This window comes from Macaca nemestrina, chromosome 2 (genome assembly GCF_043159975.1).
Source record: "Macaca nemestrina isolate mMacNem1 chromosome 2, mMacNem.hap1, whole genome shotgun sequence".
In the NCBI taxonomy this organism is placed as follows: domain Eukaryota; kingdom Metazoa; phylum Chordata; class Mammalia; order Primates; family Cercopithecidae; genus Macaca; species Macaca nemestrina.
The window spans coordinates 31,367,342-31,374,040 of NC_092126.1; the positions used below are offsets into that span (position 1 = coordinate 31,367,342).

The window sequence follows — 6,699 nt, forward strand, 5'->3', positions numbered from 1 at the left end:
CACATTCTCAGCTTTGGCCAAATAAACCTCTAATGGATGGAGACTTGCTTCAGTCACTTTTTGGTTTACATTTTGGTAACCACAAAGGGGCTGTCTGAGTGGAGTTGGCTCTTGGCCTGTAGCAGCGCTCCTACTGGGCCCCCAGTACCAGCTGGAGCTCTTTATTGCTCTGGCCTATTGGATGATTTGCTGAAGTCTGAGAGTTTCTCCCTCCAGAGATCCCTAATCACTCAAAAATTTCCAGTTGAGATCTGAAGTTTATTCTGCTGCAGAACTCCTTTCCTGGGAGTTCTTACTTCTAACAAGGAAGATGACTTTCCCGCTTCCATGATGGCAGAGAGCAGTTTTCAGCCTGGGCCCCATCTCCAGGTAAGGAGCTGGTTTGGGGTGTCATTTGGGGATTTAGTAGCCGAAGGTCAAGGCTTACTGTCGGTTGCCTGTAATTTCTCCTCATGCTCAGAAATCTCAATTTTATGTAAATCGTGTGATTGCTTTTTTCTGTTTTTTGTTTGTTTGTTTGTTTCAGTCCATGTTCCATTAGATTTAACCAACTTCTAACCTCCTCTAAAGTTGACTAAAATCCCTGCAGCTGTAGAAAGTCAAATTCCACCTCTATAAACCCCAGTCACTTAAGAAAAATTAAAATTTGACTATCTGAAATGTTTCACATAATAAGACTGCCTTTCCAGCCTCTCTCTCTCTCTCATTGTGCTATTAATTTAAAGATTTTAGAGATCTCCTATTCTAAACAATTAATGAAGAGATCAGGTATTTTAAAGGAAGCCTAATAGTTTCATGGCTAGCCTTAAAAATTCTCTTGACTAAATTAAGAGCAAACTCTGGCCGAAAATAGTCCTGGTAGTTAAAATTCCCAACGCAGCTTGGGTTTGCTTCCTGATTAGGGAATAACAATGGCCATTCTACCTTGTGGCCTAATTGTTAAAACCCTCCACAGCATGGGTTTGATTCCTGGTCAGGGAACCAGCCTGTCTTGGTTTAATATTTATGTGGCTTTGGGGGTACCAATGTATTATTGATCTTTTCCCCTTACGTGGACAGCTTTTGATTTCCTGTCTTCTGTCTGTGGTGGGGGACCCAAGGCTCTTGGGTCTTCATGCATGGACAGTAAGCTGTAAAGTTAAGACCCTAGAAAATATGGCCTGAAAGAAATGTGGGTTAAACCCTGTTTATGGTTAGTGAAACTTTCCTTTCTCTTAGTTATTTTTGGGGTGATTCTGGATCTTGTAAAAACTACTTGTCACCTCTTTGGAGATACGTCATGTGTGCATCTGTGGTTATAACTTTGGTTATGGTAATTGAGAGGGTATCTTTGGCAAGGATGTTCAAAAGCCAAAAATATCAGCTATTTGTCCCAGCTGAAATCTTGAAATAAGAGATTTGAAAGGATTTTTTTTTTTTAAATCTGAGTGGAGTTGGCTTACTCCAAAACTCCAAATCTACAATTAGAAGTCAGCTTAATTAAAAGTTGATATCCAAGGTAGATTAAATTTGTGTGTGTATAAATATATGTATATATATATATAACCATTATGCTTTTTCTCTTTTTGGATTCTATTTTTAGGAATTTTTTAGTTGACTGAAACATTAAAAAAAAATATGTGCTTGGTACTTCTGTTCACTTCCTTTCTTAAAAATTGTTCTATTTATTTTTACTCCACCCTATTCCTCCTTACTCTTTGCCATCTTCAGTCTTTTGGATTGTGTTACCTAATCTCTTTGGCTTTTGGGGGTACCAGAAATTGCTTTGTATTGTGAAAAAAAAGACTTGACCATGGAGTGTATATATTAAATAGCGAATGGGTGGATCACAGAGTGGGCTGATTGGCTTGGGTTGTTCACTGGCCTCTGGGGAATGTCCTTATACAGAGGAACACTGTGGAAGTGTAACCGTCCAATGAGTTCACCTTGCCCACTGCCTAGACAGAGCCGATTTATCAAGACGGGGGAATCATAATGGATGGAGAAAGAGTAATTCACACACAGCTGGCTATGTGGGAGACCGGAGTTTTATTATTACATTTGGGGATCAGAATTTTTAAAGATAATTTGGCGGGAAAGGGCTTGGGAAGCGGGGGGTGATGATTGGTCAGGCTGGAGATGGAATCATAGGGGGTCGAAATGAGTTTTTCTTGTTGTCTTCTGTTCCTGTTTGGGATGGCAGAACTGGTTGAGCCAGATTACAGGTCTGAGTGGTGTCAGCTGATCCATGGAGTGCAGAGTCTGCAAAATACCTCAAGCACTCACCTTAGGTTTTATAATAGTGATGTTATCCCCAGGAGCAATTTGGGGAGGTTCAGATTCTTGGAACCAGAGGCTGCATGACCCTAAACTGTACTTTCTAGTCTTGTGGGTAATTTGTTAGTCCTGTCTAGGCAGACTGGTCCCCAGGCAAGAAGGGGGTCTTTTCTGGAAAGGACTATTATCAATTTTGTTTCAGAATCAAACCATGAACTGAATTCCTTCCCAAAGTTAGTTCGGCCTATGCCCAGGAATGAATAAGAACAGCTTAAAAGTTAGAAGCAAGATGGAGTTGGCTAGGTCTGATTTCTTCACTGTCATAATTTCCTCAGTTACAATTTTGCAAAGGCAGTTTCAATTTTCCAATTTATGTATATTTGGATCAGGTTTACATTAATTACAATGTTAACTCTTAGCAACTCTTATTTTTAGTGAAAAACCTAAGAGGTAGCATTTTTAATTATGTATCAGATGCAGAGCTCAGGACTAAAAACAGAGCTGCAGATAAGGCATGGCCCTTCCCAGCTGAACCAGGAGGCATAGCTGGGCCAGGGAGAGCTCCACGTTGTCGTTAGGCCTTACTGTAACCATTTTTTTTAGAGCCTATATTTTTTATACAAACTATATAAGGAAAGTAAGATGAGTTTTGATTTAAAAAATTTTAAGAAGACATAGAAATGTGATTTTTGTTAAAGGGAAAGTAATTTTTCCCAGTTTAGAGGATTTTTATTATTTTTAATTAAAGAAGTAAAAACAGTGTCGGTAAAGCTATATGAATACAGAAAGGTGAAAAAGAATGCAAATTTTTATCCTAAGGTACAATGATAGGACAAAACTGAAGGTTTAAGCAAGTTATAGAAAGTTTATGAAATTGATCTTGTGAAAGGAATTCTGTGTGTGCTTAAATTGGCTAAAATGTAAAAGGGATTATTTAGTTTTCCTATAAATTAAGCATTAATAGCAAAAGCACACCAATGTGAGAGTCTGGGACCCTGTGTCAGAATAATAGGGTTTTGTTTGTTTCTTTCTTTGTTTTTTGCAGGATTGATCCACTCTATAACAAAAGATTGAAAAAGTTTTTAAAAGATTTATGGAAATCTTACCTTATGGTCTAACTGATTGAGATTAGACGGATTTGTTTATTTATAAGGTTTTGTGAAAAATTACCTTTAAGTCATTGTTCTCCTAAGGTAGGAAATGGTTGTGATTCCTGATCTGAAGAGTTTTATCTTGGGAAGTACTGGTTTGCAATGATCGATGGTTTGGGTACACAGGATTTAGAGAAGGAGTAAACTGGATTATGATGGCCTGCACCAACTAGAACAGGACAGGCTGAAAGAATTGTTTCTTTTTTTTTTTTTTTTTTTTTTTGAGGTGGAGTCTCGCTCTGTTGCCCAGGCTGGAGTGCAGTGGCGCAATCTCGGCTCACTGCAAGCTCTGCCTCCCGGGTTTACGCCATTCTCCTACCTCAGCCTCCCGAGTAGCTGGGACTACGGGCGCCCGCCACCACACCCAGCTAGTTTTTTTTTTGTATTTTTTTTAGTAGAGACGGGGTTTCACCGTGTTAGCCAGGATGGTCTTGATCTCCTGACCTCGTGATTCGCCTGTCTCGGCCTCCCAAAGTGCTGGGATTACGGGCGTGAGCCACCGCGTCCGGCAAGAATTGTTGACAAAAGGAAAAATAAGAAGGGAAGACAGAGTATTTGGTTTAATGGAAGGGCTATGACAGTGAGGATCACACTTGGGAAACAGAGTGGCATCTCGTGAAACATGAGGAATATAGACACCACGTCAAAAAGCAGAAAGAGAGCACGCTGACCAGAACAAATGGCACTCTCCAAACAATGCTAGGAAATAAATCTCCAGATCCACCAATAGAAACTTTGATAAGACCTCTCCTAAGTCACTAGAGATTGGCAAACACCACAAGTCTAAAAACAGCCAGTTGTTTGCTGCTACCTGGAAGTTCAGGAAAAACACAGCTCCATCTCTCTCTAGCTGGAAGAATATTGACCTAGCAAAGTCACGTGTCAAGATACTTGTGTTTAAGAGCCCCATGAAGAGCAGAACCACAGTGGATGGCTTTCAGAACGAGAGGCCCCAGAAACTGGACCCTGTTGAGCAGGGTCAGGATGACATGATAGTGACTGAATAGCCAGTTGGAGCTATAGAATGGTGGCAGGAGAATAATAAGTTGGAGTTTTATTGGACCCCTGTGCATGGAGCAGGTCAGGATGGGAAACAGGCCCTGAATATACCCACTAGTGCCTCAGGTGTCTGGCCCCATGACTACAGCCATGACCACAGCCCTAGCTATTAATGGGAAAGGTACATCTCTGTTTATGGATGCGTTAACAGCCAATGGAACAACCAACATGCAGACATCTGTTATAGGAGTGACACCCGGGAGAAGAAAATTTATTGATGGCAGAAAAGGCCAACCTTTGGCAAGTGATTGCGTTTCAGCATGAGGCAAACAGAAAGTGCCTGCAGATAAAGAGCTATTGTCATCAGAAAGCAGGATGATTTCACTCACCTTGTGATATTCACAGAATCATCAGAGAATAACTGGCTAAATTTCAAGGTAATGAAAGAAGTACAGGCCGGGCACGGTGACTCACGCCTGTAATCCCAGCACTTTGGGAGGCCGAGGCAGGCAGATCACTTGAGGCCAGGAGTTTGAGACCAGCCTGGCCAACATGGTGAAAACCCATCTCTGCTAAAAATGCAAAAAAATTCGCCCACTTGTAATCCCAGCTGCTCAGGAGGCTGAGGCAGGAAAATCATTTGAATCTGGTAGGCAGAGGTTGCAGTGAGCTGAGATGGCACCACTGTATTCCAGCCTGGGAAACAGAGTGACTCTGTCTCAAAAAAAAGAAAAAAGAAAAGAAGAAGAAAAAGAAAGCCAAAGTGCTTGAGCACAGCTGCTGCTGATGACAGAAAGCTTATGCTGCTCAGTGCCATTGGCAGTGTCTTCTGTTGTGCACTTGACTTTATTTATTTTATATAGCGTTCAACAAATGACAGCAAAAGAGAAAGCACTAAAACCGCAGAAGCTATCAGAAACTTCGTGAATACTTTCATACAGTTTCAGAAGTCTATTACTGTAGTAGTCAATGGCCCAACCATTAGGCTAAGAGCATCTATATTGCCTCTATGCAATATGGTCTGGACTAATGAAAAGGCTTGGTTTCCACCGCTCTCTACTACCTTTGGACAGAATCCAGATGGCTGTTCTACCATTGTTTCCCAAAATAATGGAAGGAGCATTTGCAAATGAGATGTTGCTCAGTGGGCAGAAGCTGACCGCACAGGAGGCATGCGGTAAAGGTCTGGTAGCCCAGGTATTTGGGCCCGGGACCTTCACCCGGGAAATTATGATTTGAATTAAGAAGTTTGCTTCATGTAATCCGGTTGTGCTTGAGGAATCTGAAGCTCTTGTGTGCCGCAACATGAAGATGGAGTTGGAGCAGGCCAGTGAGATGGAGTGCAAAGTGCTGAAGAAAATCTGGGGCTTGGCCCAACTGATGGACTCCATGTTAGAGTGCTTGCAGAGGAAAATTGAGTTGTGAGTGTCAAGCTGCCTGCTGATGACGCAGGGATGGGCTGAGCCGAAGAACATCATGGGTTTCCCTAATCCATTCTTGCAGCCTGAAAAAAGTCACCCATAGTTCACACTTGGAAACAGGACTGGAAATAGTCAAGTTATTTATTATCAAGAAGCTTTTAAGTACTGTAGCTTTAAAATAAGTAACCAGAAAGCTGCTTTGTCCACATAAGTATAAAAGTGTAATGGTGAGCACTAGACTGCTCTTGGAAGCTCTAGTTTTTGTTTTCTTTGGCTAGTACAATATAAAAAAAGGAATTCTGTTTTATTAGTTTTGAATTGCAGAAAAGTCTAGAGTAATGTTTGATAATGTTTGTTTTTCTCATGTTTTTCTTCTGGAGTACAGAATCTAAAGGAGTATCAGCCAGCCTCACTAATACAGAGATACAGAATGTCTGAGGTATTGCCTTTGTCTCCAAGAAGGTACAAATACTTCAGAGATGGGAAATTCTACATCAAAAGTGAGATTTATCTTGTAAGATAAATCTTTCTGATTAAAAATCCACTGATGAGCATACCCCTAAACCAAACATATGCTTAGGATTCATGCGAGATACCAATTGGTTTCCTCTTCTTTTTAAAACATATCCAGCTCTTACCCAGTTAGCATGAAGAAACCACTGTCTCTCTAAAAGAAAGCTTCTTTTGTAGTATTAGTGAATCACTGAATAGCTTAATAATGAATATCTAAGTTACGCTAGTCTTACCAAGCTTTAAACAGTTTTCCTGACCCTTTAAAAAACAAAACAAAACAAAACAAAGCTACCAAAGCGCCTTCTATTACTGGGTCAGAAATATTACCTTATACACAGTTTTCATTTTCTATTTGCAGA

The 6,699-nt window shown here is 40.7% G+C and overlaps 1 pseudogene; it reads left to right on the plus strand.

The window, feature by feature from the left end:
• Nucleotides 1-4,087: 4,087 nt before the first annotated feature.
• LOC105490423 (chromodomain Y-like protein) lies at nucleotides 4,088-5,867 on the plus strand (annotated as a pseudogene).
• Nucleotides 5,868-6,699: the final 832 nt, after the last annotated feature.